At 40.6% G+C, this 19,761-nt stretch overlaps 1 long non-coding RNA gene across 1 annotated transcript; it reads right to left on the bottom strand.

The window, feature by feature from the left end:
* Positions 1–1,896: 1,896 nt before the first annotated feature.
* LOC106004025 lies at positions 1,897–14,947 on the bottom strand. The gene is made up of 3 exons (XR_001176861.2): positions 14,670–14,947; positions 13,023–13,173; positions 1,897–1,952 (listed from the first exon to the last, which is right to left on the bottom strand). It is a non-coding gene; the product is annotated as an uncharacterized LOC106004025 (long non-coding RNA).
* Positions 14,948–19,761: the final 4,814 nt, after the last annotated feature.

The following is a 19,761-nucleotide window of genomic DNA, read 5'->3' as shown; positions in this document are numbered from 1 at the left end:
GGAGTGAAGCCCACAGTGGGCTCTGACTGCCAGAGCCCAGCAGGGGAGGGATTGGACAGTGTCTGGGAGCCACTTTGTTTTCAAGATGTTTCCAGGAGGACTGTGCTGGGAAGCTGTTCTCAGGTCAGGAAAGTTGGTACCCACTACCTTTGCTTGCCCTGAGTACCAGGAAAAGGCCTGCTGACTGCTTGCTGAATCGAAAGGTAAGATTTTGAATCTGATTTGAAATCACACATAGTGTTTCTTTAAAATATGACAATTTCTACTAGAACATAATTGGGAGCGTAGCTTTGGTTTTACTGGGAATTCAGATCTATCCACTCAATCATTTTCCACCAAAGCTCTTCAGGGGAACTGTGGTTCGCAGCACCAGTCTACTGAACAGCCTCGTATCCTGACTGCTGTTCAGAAGCTCAAAAAAACGCGCTCCCCCCGCCCCCAGCTTAGGGAGCCTGTGGGAGAACATTCTACTCCTTCCCCTCATCAGAGGGGGCGGGGCTGGAGGGCGGAGAGCTGCTAATTGAGTTTTCTTACTTTTTGACTTGAGTGGATCATGCAGCTGCGACCTGCAGAGGGAGGGTTCCAAATTGGAACTATTATGATTCTCTTATTATTGTTTATCTAGTGAGCCAGAGAGTGTCCCTATTCATTACCCTCCAGAAGCCCGTGGGTCAGTGAAATGCTTAGAACACTTAGTCCTTATTGTTATTTGCTTCTTATGTAGGACTACAGTCACCCGATGCTCCTCCTGAATCCCGAATTAATTTCTTAAAATGGCATCTAATGGACAGTGACACATGTCCCAGCTGCCCCCACTTCTTTCGGATTCCAGCTGGCTAATGCCCCTCAGCCCACAATCTTTCTTCTTCTCCTGTTACGACATTTCCACTCACTGTCCTTTGTATTCTGCATGTTTTCCGCAAGCAGAGTTTCCTCTTTTCATAATGAAGTAGGTCATCTAAGGTAATTATTCACATTTCCATTTGCAAAATATATTCTCCTTCTCACGTAGGCGTTACTCCTAAATAGTTTGGTTCAGCAGCAAATGTAAATAATGCTTGATATCATCTGCCTCACTTGGTTTTGTTTCTTAGTTTCCTCAGTAGACTAAACACTTTTTTTTCGTTGTCTCTATTATGGGTGCCTTTTCATCTTATTCTTTAAAAAGACATTCGTCTTTAAAAGCATTTACAGTAAAATGAAAGGGAATTCTCCTTTGTGCTCTGTGTAACAAACATGACTGTGATCATGAATGTTGTGGTTATTAGTTTCAGAAGCTCCTACTAACTTTCCTTACAGAGGGAAGCTGTGTCAATCCACCATTATCTTCTTAATGCATTACACGCACACATGCACACTCATACACGTACCCATGTGTACACATGCATACAGGTTCGTTTCTTTACTTCAGATATCTTATATGGGTTTTTGTTTTTTCGTTTTGGTATGTCTGGCCTCATAATTGGTTAATGTATGGGGAAACTTCTAATTAACATTTCAGTGTTAGGTTTCTTAGGTTGCACACACACTACAATACCCTAGTAGAGAACATTTATTAGAGAGTTTCAACCAGCCAATGACATGGGAGGAAGTAGATTTAGGAGACTTGCCGAAGATTGCTTGTTGATCTTGAACTACGATCCCGCATGTGTCAGGGATGACATTTCTGAAAGATGACGGCGCAGTGAGAGACATGAAGTCAATAAAGGAGGCAAATGAGGAAATGAAGCCGATATGTAGTTTTCATAAAAATAAGTTTATTCAATTTAAAAAGCAGTGAAGGTTGGGGCGCCTGGGTGCCTCAGTAAGTAAAACGTCTGCCTCCAGCTTGGGTCCTGATCACAAAGTCCTGGGATGGAGTCTTGAGTCTTTGTCGAGCTCCCTTCTCAGCAGGGAGTTTGCTTCTTCCTCTTCCTCTGGCCCCCATGCTCTCTTTCTCAAATAAATAAAATCTTTAAAAAAAAATAGTGAAGGTTATTTATGTCTTTTCTCCTTTTTGGAAGTTAAATGGACTTTATTTTATGGCATGATGGCGATAATACGATAGATGATAATTTTCTCCCTAATTTCTTTACTCAGGAAAACAAAAATAAAATGATTATGTTTGTCTCTCAAAGGTTTTCTGAACATTTAGGGACAATTTAATTCCTTATGTTTTTCTATTTGCTTACTATACCCCCAACATCTTCTGCCTGCCTTACTGTCCCTATGGCATTTACTATTCTCGAATCAATTTAGAAATTCAAGGTCATGCCTGAACTGGTATCTTCCTCCTTCCCAGTTATTATGCAGGCTTTCTGTGATACTTACCCTCTGGTTTTATGGGAAAACAGATCCCCAGAGAGGCACTTGTTCATGCATATATGCATTCAGTAACAATTTGTTAAGGGCCTAGATGTTAGTGGAACAGCAGTGACTAAGACAGATGAGTCCCAGCTCTCCCCAGGCTCATTTTCTGTCGGGGTGGGGCAGGGGCAGAGCTGTTGGGTTGGGAGGGGGTGGGAGTAAGAAGAAACAAACAAACCCTTAGGTAACAGAATTCCATGTAGTAAGAAATGTGAGGCTATGGGGCCATTGCTGGTTATCTTCATGACCACCAGAAAGACTGTTGGTGGTGCTGGCAAAAGGGGGTCTACTTTCAAGGGGCAGAGGTGGGGACAGCTCCACAAAAGAAGTGATGTTTGAGTTGAGATCTGAGTGACAACAAAAAGCTCTCCAGCAAATGACTAGCAGAAGAGGGTTCTAGACCTAGGGAACGGCATGTACAAAGGCCCTCACCCAGAATTTGTTCTTTGGGTGTAAAACATGTAGAGTATAAGGAATAGAATAAAAAACTCTGTTCTAAACATATTAAGTTTAAGTCCATCATTGGCATCATTGGCATCCAAGTGAAGATTTTACATATGCAGCTGGATATATTCGTTCCAAGTTCAGACAAGAGGTTGAGGCTCTAGATAAAATTTAGGAAACATCAGCATATGGCTGACATTTAGCCAGGTAATGGGGAGAAAGATAGGGCCAAGGAATGAATGGAATGACTCTTGTGTGAAATGACATTGAGGAATCAAGGAGGAGCAGTCAGGAAAGGAAAGTGAGAAGGAGCAGCTAGCGAGGTCGGAGGAAATCTAGGGAAATGTAGAGATGAAAGTATTGCACAAATGAGAGCCACTGTGCCAAACTACAAAGTCAGTGGAATTTTTTAAAAATACAAAACGCAATTTTCATTTCTGTTGCTTTAAAATATCTGCAGTTCTAATACACGTAAAAGCGGCTCCTTGCCCTTAATTCAGGCACTACTTGTCTTAAATTAACCCTGGTTCCACTTTCACCTTCCCACTGCTCAGCTCTGCTCGCTGCTTCTGCTTCCAGAACAGCTGGGACCCCTGGATGCTGAGAACCACACGCTAGGCTGAGGTATGTTCTCTGTCCAGAGCCCAGAGAGAGAGTGCAGCCCCTTGACACAGGGTTCACTCTTAATTGCCCTTCTAAATTTGAAGGCTTGTGTTCCTCTCCTGCTGAGAAAAGAGAATATAAATTCTTCTGAGATGCCAAGTTGGCTCCAGTTCCAAGATAGATTCAACCCCCATCTCCCTGTACCTCATCAATATAGATTAAATTTATTTTGCATAGAATAGTTTCAGTTTCCCTTTAACTAGGTTAGTGAATGATCAGATTCCCCACCTCATTCCTTTTTTTAGGCCGTTGCTGTCTTTAAAGACTGTCCCTTTTTCCTCTTTGGGTTCGAAAAACAGGCAGAAAAGCAGAACATTTAGAAAGCAGCTTCACATGGGGCTTCTCACATCCCTCTTTGATGGAGAGATGTCTGTGAAGACAGCCCGGAAACTGCTGAAGCCTCAGATTCTTTTGTATTATATTCTTTATTGTTATTATTCTCTTTTTGTATATCATTTAGGCAAAGGCATATGATGGAGCCAAAAAGTACTGGGACTGGAATTTGAGAAAACCAAAGTCTGTTCCTAACTCCAGGCAAGTAAAAGATCACTTTGATTTTCAGAGGCTCCCAAGGAAAGGGGGACAGGCTTCCCTGTAGGAGCTGTCTCATAGGGTAAAGCATAATTTTCAGAAGGATAAAATCCTATCTCTCAGGCAAATATAATAATACATGGCAAAGCTTTTATTTATTGAGGGGGGCATTAAGATGTTAAAACTGGTCAAAAGAGCATGGAAGATGTGCGTGTACGTGTGTGTATACACTATTTAATACAAAAAGTAAAAGATGGTCAGTTTAGATACAAAACTAATAAATGTCCAATAGGACAATAAACTGTGATCTTTATGCTTATCTACTCTATTGGACAAAAATTATTTGCATTTTCATGAGAAAAAATTTTTCATTAGCCCCTATACCTTCAGAGTTATAAAGTCAATAGAAAATTAATCTCAAGACTACACTGACAGAGGCCCAGTAATCTTTTCTGCTTATTTTCAAATGTCATATAATTTTGGAGACAAATATATATGATGCTAATTAGCATTTCTTTAGCGCTTAGTACATGTTGGACAACACTGACGTACATTACCAGTTTGAATCCTCACCACAACCCTATGAGGTAGGCACTCTTATTATCCCCATCTTATGAGAGAGAGACAGTTGAGGCTCAGAGTGGTTAATTAATCATGCCAAGGTCATACAGCTCATAAGGCCGGGGTGGCAATCAAGCTGAAGTCTTATTCCAAAATCTTTATTTGAACTCTTGTTATTATTATGTGAAAGGTCAAAAGGAATAATGAATGTGAAGGTGCTTTAAAGATTGTGAATATGCTAGAGAATAAAAACTGTTACTGTTAAATCCAGCAATTCTTACTGCTGCCAGTCCAGAGGGAGGTGGGTTAATTATGGAAAAGGTCTATTGCCCTGGGAACGCCTCTGAGACTTTATCTTAAATCTATTCCCTTGAATTGAATAGGTTTTACTTAACACAGCCTACGTTTTCCTTCTGCTTTTTTTTTTTTTTTTTGGAATGGATTTCACTGAGACCATTTCTTAGCCCATTTTTTATTACATGCACGGAAAGGTGTTCCACTCTGAAACCTTTCCTCACGTCTCTTTGCATTTCTTTTCTCAGCCTACAAAACTGGAAAGAACACAGGTCTCAGAACTGGATAGGCCCGAGTCTGAACTTCAGCACCAAGACTGATTCGGTGAAGATTTGGGGCACAGTACTTAATCCAGCTTGTTGTGAAGTCTCACGGCACCAGAATCCCTGGGGAGCAAAGGGGTATCACTCACTCAGCATGCAGGAGAGAGGCCTGAAGAATCTGAAATTTCAGGTCCTCACTGGGGAGAGAGCAGTAGTGGTACTGACCATGAAGGTGGTTTGGAGAACTGATACTTTGTAGGACATGGGAAATGTTAGCTCCCTTCTTCCTGTCTTCTTTCCAGTGAAGTCTGTTAGTTTGCCATTCCTCTCCCCCGGTCCACCGCGCCTTCCTGCTCTTTCACTCCTGTCCTCTCTCCTCTGGTCCATCCACTGCCTCATCTCCTGTCGCCCCCCTCCTTCGCTTTCTCCTCTCGTCCCCTCTGCTCCCTTCCTTCCCTCCTTTTGTTCCCACCTCTCCCCTCCCCTTCTTTCCCTCGGTCTCTCCCATCTCCTTTGGTCCTCTTCCTTCCCATTATCTCCTGAACCTCCCCTTCCTTTCCCCTAAATTCCTTCCTTTCTGGATTTCCCCTCCTCTTTCCTCTTCTCTTCTCTCTTACAAGGTCCCTGAGACCAGGTGGGTCCCTAAATTAGTCACCTTACTAATTCACAGAAACTCAGGAATTTTAATCTAGCAGAACTGCTGGAGCCTCATTCTATTCCCTTCTCACCTTATTGATGAAGGAACTGAGAACAGAGAGAATAAACCCAAACCCTCGTATCCTGACTCCTGTCTGAGCTCCCTCTAACACATTGCTGAGCTACCTCTGCGTCTGTGCTTTTAACAGTGTCGTGGTTCATCCCCATCGTTGCCTCATGCTGTACTGGGGGGTTGGGGAGAGATGGGATGATGAATTATTGCTGTAGTTTGCTTGTCAGGAGTGTGATACGGTCTTCTAACCCCTGAGACCACCAAAGAGAGTATGTCATAGTGCATAAAACAGGGAAGGTCAGGCTTCACCATCATGTGTGCAGTGTCCTCCTTAACCAGTCAGGAAAGCAGCAAGCCCAAATTGCAAGCTAACACATCTGTGATCATTTCCACAGAGAGCCACAGTTTTTGCACTCAGTGTCCCTGGGAAGGGAACAAAATGGCGTCTGGCAGAAGAGAAGGCTGGCGAGGAAGAGAGGTAATGAATTCGGGGACGGCAGCCAGAGACCAAGCCACCACACTCTCCATGTCTCCTACAAATGTCTTAGTGGAAAAATGAAAATGCTCCACCAGAAGATATACTTCCTCCCCAGACACACTGAGAGAGGGAGCTGAGGGGGTGCTCACCTCAGGGAAGGCCTAGCTATGGAGTCTCTAGAGTTACATGAGCCTACATTTAATTCCCTTGTGCTATGTCTGAACCTTTAATCGGTGGTGGTTACTGGCTTTGAGGCAGCTGTACTTGGGGGAGGGCCCAGTATCCACACTGGGGTCGGAACATTGACTAGCTGTTGCCCCTCTTTACCCCGACTTGGGGAGGGCAGCAATAATTTGGGCGGCTTCTCTCAGGGCAAGGTGGAGAAGAGGCAAATCTACAGACACAGAAGGTAGATTTTTGGTTGCTCAAGACCAGGAAGAATACAGAGTTTCTTTTTCAAGTGATGAAAGTGTCCTGGAACTAAATAGTGGTGATTGTTGCACAACTTTGTGAATATGTTAAAGCACTGAATCCTATATTCAAATGGGTAAATTTCACAGCATGTGAATTACATTTTGATTTTTTAAATTTGAGGGGGATAAAAAGGGCCAAGGTGGGTTTTGGCCCAATGCTCAGCGTTGTCAAGGCCAGCAGCTGCTCTCTCCGCAGGTATCCTGCCTGCATATTGTAAGTGTTTTTAAGTGTCTTATATACTTACTCATAATTTTCATTCTTATGGTGGGATGATGGTCTGCTTTGTGTCATAATTCATGAAGAGATCTTTCCAATGCTGACGATTTAAGAATGGTCCACATTTTACTATTACAGATGTCAAACAAGGTCAAAAAAGTTCTCTGCACTCTGCCACAAATCTTGGTTTTTCCACAAACTTTCTCTTGGAATCTCTATTCTGATAGTGCTGGATGACTCATTGTCCCTATTTTAACTCTCTGTCCCTTTTTGCCTACAGTTTCACCTTGTCCCCCTTAGGTAAGCCTGTCATAAAAATCTAGCTCCTCTGACTTCATCTGTGTTGCTTTTTTTTTTTTTTTTTGGCTGGACTCCTTGCACAATTTTGTCGTGTTACTTGTTTACCTCCCTGACTGCTCTGCCAGACTGTGAGCCGCCTGAGGTCAAAGTGTCTTATTAATTTCCAATTCCCTATTGCCTCTGCTTGGCAGGTGGAATGTATAAAATAGATGTGAATTGAATTGAATTGAATTGATTCTGAAGAACAGTGCTGAAGGTGTCTCTCCGCTTCTGTTGAGTAAGTCTCTTTAGGGCTAACTGCAAACACTGGAATCACCTGGTTAAAAGGCTGATACCAATTTGTAGCACCACCTGAAAGGAACACCCATATCACCAGCAACTTGCCAGCCCATCCATTTTTTAAAAATGCTAATTTAGTAGGTGTCAAGTAACATTTCAAGGTTGCTTTAATTTGCATTTCTTTGATGACTACCAAGGGTGAACATTTTCTCAGGCCTTTCTTTACTAGTTCTATTTCTCCTTGAGGGAATTGCTTGTTCATATGCTTCATCCATTTCTGTATCAGAGTAAAGAAATATCATGAATTTGAATAGGATCCTTTTATATTTTATATGATCTTATATGCTATCACGAATGATATATATTTTTCATATTCTATATCTTTTCTTACATTTTTCCTGTTTTTCCTTGTACAGAAGTTTAAAATTTATATATGTCACTTTCTTTTTTAAGATTTGAGCTTATTTATTTATTTGTTATTTCTCTATCAGAGTAAGAGCAGGAATAGGGAGAGCTGCAGACAGAGCAGGCAGAGGAAGAAGCAGTCTCCCAGCTGTGCAAGAAGCCCCATGTGAGCTCGATCCCAGGACCCTGGGATCACAACCTGAGCTGAAGGCAGACGCTCAACCGACTGAGCCAGCCAAGCCTCCCCATGCATCACTTACTTTCCTTATAACTCTTTACGAAGTTTCAGGCGGAAAAATGTTCTTTTCCACAGATCCGCTAAGTCTTTTAGTCAATGTTCTGTTCTTTTCTCATAATAAAAAAGTTAATTCGTTTATCTAGCTAATTATGTCAAGTCTTAGCTATTTTTAAAACTGTTATCACTAATTTCTATACCTCTTATCAAATATTTCTTGGGCCAGTTATGATTATGTGACTGCAAGTAACATAAATCCAAATAACAGTGGTTTAAACAAATAGGGGTCTAGTTTTCTCACTCTATAGGAAGTCCAGAGGTTGGTAGCTTTCCTGAAATGTGCCTGTGGAATTTTAGTTCACAGGAGTGACTGAGTAATGGCACAGAGAGATCTGTGCCATTGGAAAAAAGAATTTACTACTTATATTTCCTGCTTGAAGAGGGCATGCCATACCACACAGGACCGCAGGAGAAGCTTGAGATTTTGGTCAGAAGCAGTCACTAGAGAAGGCCTAGGCTGGAGCCTTTACTGGAGTTTCTGTAGGCAAGACAAGGCAGGTCAGAGTAAACAGGTTACGAATGACTCGTTTGAATAATTCTGGTGGGTTTTGGGCTATTAGGGTGGTCTCTCTAGTTGCCTGGTACCTGGTCCTGAGGTGCTTTTGGACTGGAGAAATATTAGGTTGGTGTGTAAGAGTTAAATAAAAGGGGTGGTAGGTGTGTACAGGAGAAGTACAAGTAAGCTTTTTACTGTCTTGAGATATTAGCTAGCCCTGGAAGGGCCATTCTCCCCGGCCAGTAAGATTTTCAAGCTGTCAAGACATCGTCAGATACAAAAAAAGTTCAAAAACAAAATGAAACAAACCATGACTGATATAGTAGCTTTTGGCATCATTTCAGTGTCTCAGTGATTTGGGGCTGGCGACTCTAAAATTCTCCTTGCCTTTCCCTATGCTTACCACCTCAGGGTTCCAAGATGGCTGCTGCAACTCAAGTTATCTTATCTATATTTAAAGCAGGAAGAATGTTGCATTCAAAGCAGCAGGAAGGAAGGGCAATGGGAACCACATCAGTTTCTTTTATCAGGAAAACAAAAATTTTCTCAGAAACCAACCAGCAAACTTTCACATATGTCCCATTAGTCAGAACTATATCATATGGTCACATCTAGCTAAATTTAATTCTTCCTGCTTTAATAGTAGAAGACAACAAAAAGAGAAGAAGGTTGAGAAAGACCATTGAAATAGCCAACTAAGAGTGTCTGCCACACACCTTCCTTCTCTCCTTATATTATAAAAATACTATTTTGTGACACATTAAAATACTTTAAAAGTATATGCGTGTGTATGTATATATATTCATGTATATAGTTTTATTTCCATTTATTCTATACCAATGCTTCTATAAATTATTGGGCCATTTAAGTCTCTTTATTTGGCTCAATTAATCTGTGATCTATCTAACACATTTCTTTAATCCTTATTCAATTATATAGAAGTTTTTAATGGCTGATATTGGTAGGAGCCTCACTGCCTTTCTTTTCTATATTCCCTGTTGATGGAATTATTGATTTTGTGGATTGAACATAATTATTGGGCTTTCTATCAGAATAGTGTTAAATTTATAAATTTAATTAAACTCGAATACAGTTCTTTTGGTTGGTTCAGATATTTTAATATTATTGTCTTTTTACCTTGGAATTGTCTCTATTTCTTATTTGAACTGTCATCTTTTAAATGTTCTAATAAAGTTTTGAAGTTTTCTTTTTAAATGTCACATGAAGTAGTTCCTAATCATTTTAAGTTCAGAAAGTTGTATGTGTGATGTGTGTGTGTGTGTTTTAATGTGATCTTTTTTTTTTTTTAATTTCTTTATCAGGCTAATTAAGTGTATGTAGGAGTTTTCTTGTATTTTGTGTTTTCCCTGAAAATCAAACTGTGTTTAAATGAACTTGTAAGTTATAGATAAGGGACTTGCCTACTTGTTGGTCAACTCTCACCTTCTGTATCAGTTAGTTTGGGACTGATTGTAAAGAACAGAAAACTTAAGCCAAACTTTCCTAAACATGGGAGGCTCACATCACTGAGGTCAGTTCAGCAGCTCTACCAGGTAATGAAAGGTTGAATTTCTGCTTAGCTCTTCACTCTGCTGGGCAACATAACCTTCCTGCTGAGGCTGTTGGTCCTCGTGGTGATCAGATAGCCAACACTAATGACTAAGTGTGTGTACTTCCTAGGGTGCCTGGCTGGCTCAATCGGCAGAGCATGTGACTCTTGAACTTGGGTCCAAAGTTCAGAAATTACTTAAAAATAAAGTCTTTAAAAATTTTTTGTGCACTTCCTTATTCATGTCCGTTAAAGAAAAGATAGTATTTCTTTTCCAGACCTTCTCCTCAACCAAACTCCCCTCTTTCCCACATCTTTTTCAGTCATACTGTAGCTTATGCCTTGCTTACACCGGGGCCAATAACTGGCTAAAGGGATGGATGAATTTAGGCTTTTAGACTTGAGTTGAGAGTGGTGAAACTGTTCCCCCAAAGTGTGTGGGGTTCATAGAGAAGCTCTGACTATCACCCCCCCTCAACCAACTCTAATCGCTACCACACATTAGGGTGGTTACCAAGAGTTGAACAATGGACATCTAGGGCAACCATAATATCCATCACACTTCAGATGCCACTTTTTCCAGGACACCTCCTTTGCTGCCCTAAGTCCAAGTTCCAGGTCTCTCTTATGTGCTCTTTTAACACAGGGTATCATATCTTAATAGACCTCCCAGCTGACTTATGGGACCAGAAAAATTATAATGTACTTATAATCCTCTGGCCATCTTATAAGGAAGATCTATCCTCCTCATGGGAGAACTTCACTGGACACTTAAGATGTAAGACTTAAGTAGCCTTCATAAGAAAAAGAGATCCATAAGTGCAGCTTTCAGGGCAGACCCAGGGCCAGGGTCTTGTCCCTAGACTGGGAGACGGGGTGGAATAGGGTGGTTAGATGAGGAGGTTAAAGATTGATGTAGAATGAAGACAAAGATGTTTATGGGGACTTTCAGAGAGAAACTCTGAGCCTTGTGAAGTGTACACTACTTCTATGCATTCCTCAGTGAAATATCCTTCATCTGTGCATAATAGTGAATTTATTTTAGGAGCATGAAGAGAAGGGCAGGAGTTTGCATTCAAAATGGTAGGGCAAGAATGGGAAGGAGCCTTGCAACATCAGGACATTGGGTTTCACTTGTCTGTACTCCTCCCTAGACTCCAAATTCTGTGAGGGCAGAGTCCAGGTCTGTCTTGCTAACCTCTTTGCCTAGCTCAGTACCTAGTACATAGGAGCTTAGTAAGCATTTGTGAATGAATGAATGAATGAACAAATGAACAAACAAACAAGCTTGGTAAAATCAGAGAAACATTGGTCAAATCCCAAGTCTGCCACTTTTTTAGCTGTGGAATGGGGAATACGATAATCTCCTATGTAATCTTATCATGAAATTTGTATCTAATTTAATAAATGGTAACCAGAACTAATTATTAGCTCTTCCCAATTTCTACAAGCTAAGCTGCAAATACTAATAGTAACAAACACTAACATTTATTAAACATATTCTTTGAGCAAAAAAGCACCTCATGTGTATTACTTTAATTTTAATCCTCTGAACCACCCTATTCTTCCAGGACATTCCACATGCCCAGCATCCAACAATACCTCTAGTCACTCACAGGCACTAAAATCTAGGTAGGGAAAGAAGGAATAATGCTTTGCTGATCTGTTATTTGCTACTTCACTTTCTAGAGATGCACAGCTTAGTTACTATAACAAGATTGGATAGAATGTAAGTGACTGACAATTTACTTTTAATAGTGAAATGCAATAGATTCATGGTGGTTGTAGTAACAAAGACCACATGACCTTAGAGGCAGGTAGAGGCTGAGCTTGTGGTCACTAGTAATAGGAAATGTCTGAGAATGGATTTCTGAGTATCAGGAATCAGTGAGCTTTATTTTCTCACAAGGTCCATTCCTGGAACGTTGAAAATGCTGAGGGCTAAATTCAGATTTCTAGATGATATTCAAAGATTGGCTGGCAAGGAGAAAGAAAGGAACTTTTTTTTACTGTTCATATTAGTCCTCTGGACATATTAGCATTTTGGGATGTGAGTTTTCTCATTTCTAGAATAAGAATAGTAAGATCTGATTCTTATCTCTCATGGGAGTGTTTAGGTGTTTAATAAAATGATGTTTGGGGTTTCTCTATGGAAAAATGCTACAGAGATACAAATCATTTCAATCACTAAATATATATGAACTCCATATAAACTCTGAAGTGTTGAAGGAGAGATAGTACAGACTCACTTAAGATTAATTTCTCTGTGAGTTTCAGATCGGTATTGTGTACTTAAATCTCCTGAATAATATCTTCAATTCTGCATGTATATAAGATATAAATAAATGTATTCTTATAGTTGTGGATGCTCTTAGATACAGAATTATGTGCCTGTTGCTGTTCTTAACTCCTTAGATTTCTGTCTTTCCAGAAGGTATCAAGTGATCACTTTGACAATATTGTATAAATACTATCATATGAAGTTATCACTTGCTTTACAAGTCAAAGGGACTTCTCAAAGCCTAAAGCAGCTGGCAAAGAAAAAATATAACAAGAAAAGCTGACTTCAAGAATTTCAAATTTTTTAGACTAAAACAACTCCATTGTTTAGGAAAAGTGTTTTCATCAAAGCAGTAGACAATTTCAATCGAGAGCGATAATGATGGTCATAATGATTGCTATTAAGTTTTGGTGGTTGAAAGGAACAAGCTTCAGTTACCTGAAATAGATCCCTTGACATGGAACGTTCCGTCTCTCCCTGTGAGCTTTTTTGTCACTAATCCATGGGGAGACCTGTGTTCCACTCCTGATTTGGTGGGTGTGGGTGATCTGGAGAAAGTCACCTAATCTCACTGCATCTGTTTTTCTACCTGTCAAGAGAGGAGATTGGAGTAAATAATCTCTACAGCCCTTTCAGCTCTATGATGTTGTGATTACTTTCAATCATTTCCAGAAAACTTAGTGCTTGTCTTCGGAACAGTGTTAAGCAACAGCCTGAAATGAGAGCTTAAAATTAAATGGAAATCACCTGGGTCACTGTAATAGCTAATGCTGCCATTATCGAGTGATCCCATTAAACCAGATCCCGCCCCTCAGACTTCTAGTTTACCATCCATTTAATCCTCAGAACAACCTCCTCAGGATTTAACAACTTGCAGAACTTCCGTTACCAACCCACTGGTCTTTTCACCTATGTAAAGGCAGATCTAAAGCCTGTGGATGCTGCCTTAGAACAGTGCAGGGAGAGATGTTTGCTTTACATGGTTTTTACCCACTATTGGCATTTGCTTAGGTGTTCACCAAGCCCAGAGCAGATCAATTCTTTGTCTTCATCTTCCAAGACATTTTGGTAGCATTTGGCATAGTTGATTGAGTCAATTCTTAAGACAATTGCCTCATGAGCCTCCGAGGACCTTGAACCTGCCTAGGTCTCTTGGCACCACTCCGGCCACTCTTTCTTAGTGACCTTTGCTGGCTCATCTCTCCAGCTTCCACTTGTTGAAGGGCCTTTTCTTTTCTCCACCCGCACTCACTCTCTGGTGATCTCATCTGGGCTTGTGGCTTTAAATAGGACCTATACGCTGATGATACTAAAATTAAACTTCCATCCGGAGCTCTGCTCTGAACTCCAAACAAATATATTCAACCGCCAGCTCAACAGTTTCACTTGGATACCTGATGTCAAACAGAAGAGACCAGAACTTTTTTTTTTTTTTCAAAGATTTTATTTATTTGATAGAGAGAAATCACAAGTAGACGGAGAGGCAGACAGAGAGAGAGAAGGGAAGCAGGATCCCTGCTGAGCAGAGAGCCCGATGCGGGACTCGACCCCAGGACCCTGAGATCATGACCTGAGCCGAAGGCAGCGGCTTAACCCACTGAGCCACCCAGGTGCCCTGAGACCAGAACTTTTGATTTTTCTCCTCCAAACCTGCCCCTCCCACCATGTTCCAAAATGCAGTCAAAGGCCTTAGGATGGCCCTAGCTGAGAAACTCGGAGTCATCCTGGATTCCTCCTTTTCTCTCATGTGGCACCTTTAACCCATTGGCAAATCCTGTCAGCTCAAGCCTGGAAAGTTTTCCAGACTCAGAAGGCTGTTCACAGGATCCTTCATCTCCCCCTCAGTCCACATGTCTAACACCTTTGCCCAAGACTAGTGCAATAACCTCTGATGGGTCTCTTAGTTTTCACTCTGGCCTCCGATCCATTCTCCAAACAGCAACTTGTGATTCCTCTAAAATGCCTGTCATTGCAAACTCAGGGGCCTCCCTTATATTGGCAGCACAGTCCCAACTTTATAGCTTGGTCCGTGAGAGCCTGTGGGATCCCCCTTTCCAGGTCTCTCTGCATCCACATCTCACTTACCCACTCCGGCAACCCTGGGCTTGTTCTTTTCTGTCAACACATCCGGTAGTCTCAGGTCCTGGGACCTCTTTACTTTCTCTTCTCTCAGTCAGACAAAGCTCTCATCCAGATATTTGTTTGTTTCAGGTTCTAACTTCATCCAGGTCCCGGTCAATGGCACCTTATCAGAGAAGTCTCCTCTGACCTGCTCTTTGAGAAAGAGGTGTCCCCTTCTCCTAGATGTGTTCTATGCCCTTCCCCTCCTTTTCTTTCTTGTTAACTGTTCACATTCTTCTCTGGCTGGGGCTTTGTCTGTTGTGTTTAATGCTCCATCCCCGTGGTTACAACAGTGTTCAGTACATAGCAGGTGCTCAATAGGTGTTTGTGGAATGAATGAATACATAGACAGACATTATAATTACAAAATCAAGTTTTATGACATGAATAGATAATTCCATGAAGGAGAAACCGTAACAGTAAGAAAACACCTTGGCAGCCATCAAGTCTGTTGATGTGACTTTTGAAAGGTCTAGACTTTCTCTTGCCCGGCTTCAGTTGCTCAGGAGAGGTCCCACAAGGAGAGGTCCTTGTTTTTAACTTCCTGTCTGCTGCCCTGGAATGCAGTGGGCTCCCCAGACCTTGGCCGTGTATTTATCTCTCCACCTCCGTCTCCCCGTTTTAGGTTTTCCATGTTCTGATCACCTGTGTGGACCCTTTTCTTGACTTTCACATTTATGCCAGCACTATCAAAGCCCAACTAATTAGTAAAATAATATATTGTCATTGTTTTATAGTCATTATCAAAGTAATACATATTCAATTTATAATTAGAAAAAAAAACAAGGTAGAAAATAAATTAACCAGAACTCTTGCACTTACTCTTCAGAGATACCCTTCAAAAGACTACTAACATTTTGGTTTAACTTAACTCTGAGTAAGAAGCTACCTTGCCCCAACTGTGGTCATATATCTAGATCCTCCCTGGCTGGTTTAGTCCTCTGGTCTCCTTGACAGAAAAAAGGAAAAGAATAGAAATGAAATACAATGTAGCATTGTATTCATTGGGAATCAGCAAAAAACCCAACAAAACTAAAAACACATCTAAATAATGGTATTTATCACCATTCTGGTGATGTTGTCGTTAAATTTACAAATTTGTAATATTTATATGTAACATGTACATATACATATTGTACATAATTTCATATAAATAATTTCAAGAACTTTTAAAAAAAGATTTTATTTATTTGACAGAGAGAGACAGCAAGAGAGGGAACACAAGAAGGGGGAGTGGGCAGGGAGCTGAGCAGAAAGCCTGATATGGGGCTTGATCCCAGGACTCCGGGATCATGACCTAGGCTGAAGGCAGACACTAATAACTGAGCCACCCAGGTGCTCCTCATTTCAAAAATTTTTAATTGCAACAGTTATTGTGACTATATGAAAGACTGACAATATCTTATAAGTTATAGAAAATAGTCATAGCTTTTTTAAAAGTTATATTTAACATACTCTATTCATTTCAGGTATACAGAATAATGATTTGATATTTGTATATATTGTAAAATGACCACCGCAGGAAGAATAGTTAACATCTGTCACCATACATAGTTTAAACATTTTTTTTCTTGTGATGAGAACTTTCAAGTTTTAATCTCTTAGCAATTTTCAAATGTGCAGTATTAGTGACTAAGTCACTATGTTGTACATTACATTCCTATGACTTTGGGAGTTATTTTATACTTAAAATAATCTAATAGCAGAAAAACTTATACAGGATGATGTTATTAGTATATCTATTTTAGCCAAAATACAATAGTGTAATCTTGGAAAATCATCTAAGTTCAATAATAAGGAAATGGTTAAGTTGTGATATATCTTAAAGAGAAAACTTCATTCATTATTTCAAAGTACTATTTTAATATATTTACTGCTATTACTTTTATTTTTTTTGTTTTATTTTTTATAATATGCAATTGTTGATCTCTAAGAGTTTATACTCTGTGTCAGATGTTTGTGACCTCCTCAGCAGTGGTTCCGAGAACCCATCCTCTTTGCCCATCTCCTATGTAAGAGGTTGAAAATACTATATTGGACTTCCCAGCCCCCTTCACAGCCAGTGCTTGTCATGACCCACTCCTCGCTAATGAAATCCAAAGGGAAGCCAATTGGACTACAGCTGCAAAAAAAGTTTTATCCCTAACGAAGTCAGGCCCATTTAGAGGACCCTTTTAGCCTTTGTCTTTTTGCTCTGCCTTTTAGCTTATGAAGACTGATTCTGGAGGCTGTGGCAGCCATATTGAAACATCACCAGCTCTTCACTGAGGGTGGGGTAGAATGACAGAAAGACCCTTAGTACGAGACAATACCACCGAGTTACTGAAAAAACTCAAAGAAAGATTGCTTCAAGACTTTTTGATAACTAAACAATAAACGTCCCTGTGGTTTGAACCACTATTAGGTTTTCTACTACTTGAAGCTCAATGCATTCTAACCAATATAGCCAGACAAAAATAAGACTCACTGGCATATAGAGCTATCTAAATATATGGAAACCACACAGTGACAGGAAACATCACAATAAACACACAGATTAATTTAAAAGTATGTTATGCTCTTACAGAAGGAAGAGAGAAAAACTGATAACCCAATGCGTACTTATGTGCTGCTAGGTTCCCTGGATCTGTTCATGTTTCTTGGTAGAAAAAAACATCACTTTTTATTTCTGATTAAAATAAAACGAGCATCCAGATACCTTTTTTGGCTCGTAATCTTTTCCAAGTACGTATATCTCAGAAAGCAGCCTTTTAGGGAGTGATATGGTGGTGTTTTTTTCTCCCTCCCTATATCCTCTGACCTCTTTTATTATTATAGAATACTACTAAATTATGTAAGATGGAGCTCCCTGGGATTTGAGGATGTACTTTCTGGTGGAGGTGGGGGAAGAATATGATTTCTTTATTGATCCAGTATTGGGAGTCTCTTCAATTCAGGCTGTGTCTACTCAGTACAAATCTGTTTTTGAAGATGATAACGAGTAATTGAGTTTGCTGAAAAGGAAATTGATTCCCTAAAGCTGGAGAAGTTGGTGACAAACAGCTTTTTATAAATAGAATTTAGAAATAGAATTCTAATGTATCCTATTTTTTCTAAATGGTAGATGACCCTTAGGTGAAACAAAAAGCCAGGAGAATGGACTCTGTGATTATTGTCAGTGAGGTGGTGAATCCTTGGTTTGGTATAGACTGTGAGAGTGGAATTTAAATAGCACCTAAGTGATGAAAGACTCTGGCTCTGCCCTCCAGTGCTCTTTTTTTTTTTTTTAAGATTTTATTTATTTATTTGACACACAGATCGCAAGTAACCAGAGAGGCAGGCAGAAGGAGAGGAAGCAGGTTCCCTGATGAGCAGAGAGCCTGAAGCTGGGCTCGATCCCAGGGTCCTGGGACCATGACCTGAGCTGAAGGCAGAGGCTTTAACCCACTGAGCCACCCAGGTGCCCCCCGCCAAAGCTCTTAAATGATGATGGGGTGTAGGTGAAGTGACCATAACATGTTTTATGTCTGTGGTCATTGGTGTTGGTTGGAGGCTCTGGCTGGCTGCAAGTAGTGGCAGGAGAGAGGAAATGTGCCTCCTTCATCCTTTACTTCATCATGATGGTCGGATGAAAGTTATCTGCAAGTAACAGAAAACCCATCTCTAAGTGTCTTATACAGATGTCTGTTTTCTTTTTGTTTTCCCCATAACAAGAAACCCAGAAGTAGGCTGATGCTCATTTAACTCAATTGATCAACAGTACCACGGGGCACCTATTCTTTCTTTCTTTTTTTTTTTTTTCAAGATTTTATTTATTTGACAAAGATCACAAGTAGGCAGAGAGAGAGGAGGAAGCAGGCTCCCCGCTGAGCAGAGAGGCTGACTCGGGACTCGATCCCAGGATCTTGGGATCACGACCTGAGCTGAAGGCAGAGGCTTCAACCCACTGAGCCACCCAGGCGCCCCAACACCTAGTCTCTTTCTATCTATCAGCTGTAGCGTCCTTAACATGCTGGTCTTCACCTTCCTCATTGACTTCTGATGATGGCAAGATGGCTGTACTCCATCATTTGAATTCAAGGCAGAAAGAAGGGAATGGGACAGGAGGATATTACTAGCCATATATATGTATATATATTGGACAGCATATATATATATATATAAAATATATTATATAAGTATATAATATACATATTAAAAATTTGGAAAGCAAAATATTTCACAGAAAAATTCAGGAGAGATATATTTATATAATTATACTTATATATATTTATATAAATATCATACATATGTATGTATAAGATCTGGAAAGCAAAATGTTTCACAGAAAAATTCAGGAGACTTTTGTTTCTGTGTCAAGGGTCCAGATTGTACCACATGGCCATCCCTTGATGCAAGGGAGCTGAGGTAAACAAAATAGCTTATCCAATTGCCTGCCTGAGCAAAGTTGGGATTCTGTTAGTGAGATGCTGCCATCAAAATACAGAAAGAATAGAAACATTCTCTTCTGATCTGCTGAAGATCATTAGTCCATTTTGAGTTCTTCAAGGGCTCCTGAAGCCATGGTGGAGCCTGGTGGGAGACAGCAATAGAGCCCAGCAAGAGCAGCAGTGTTCATGGGGAGGGACACCCCCAGAACAACAATCTGGCCTCTCTCCTCATGCTTTACTCTCTTCTCCCCATGAAAGGAATAATGACTTCTCTGATGGGGGGATTTTAGAGGAAGGAACTGGGCACACTCTGATCATTCCTTTCTTCACTCCTCTCCTTTGGGATTTCCTGACTCATCTGTTCCTGATCATGCAGGAAGCTTACTGGACAGTCCTTGACCCTATGGGTGAGGATTGAGATTGTCCAGCTGTGCCTGTGACTCGGGGCAATGTGGACGAGGCCTATTGTTGCACAACCAGCTAAGTCCTCTAATTTAGCATTTCTCAGTAAGAATGCCGATAATTTTCATTTTCACTTATCTGACACCTGTGTCTACCTCATAATTATTATTGAACTCAGATGGGTGAGAGAGAGGTCATATGCATGTGCACCCTTTTACTTCTCCGTGCATGAACCTCTGTGTGTC

Source organism: Mustela putorius, unplaced genomic scaffold (assembly GCF_011764305.1).
Source record: "Mustela putorius furo isolate JIRA1106 unplaced genomic scaffold, ASM1176430v1.1 tig00000224_pilon_pilon_pilon, whole genome shotgun sequence".
NCBI classification, from domain to species: domain Eukaryota; kingdom Metazoa; phylum Chordata; class Mammalia; order Carnivora; family Mustelidae; genus Mustela; species Mustela putorius.
This window is presented reverse-complemented; position numbering and strand designations above follow the sequence as displayed.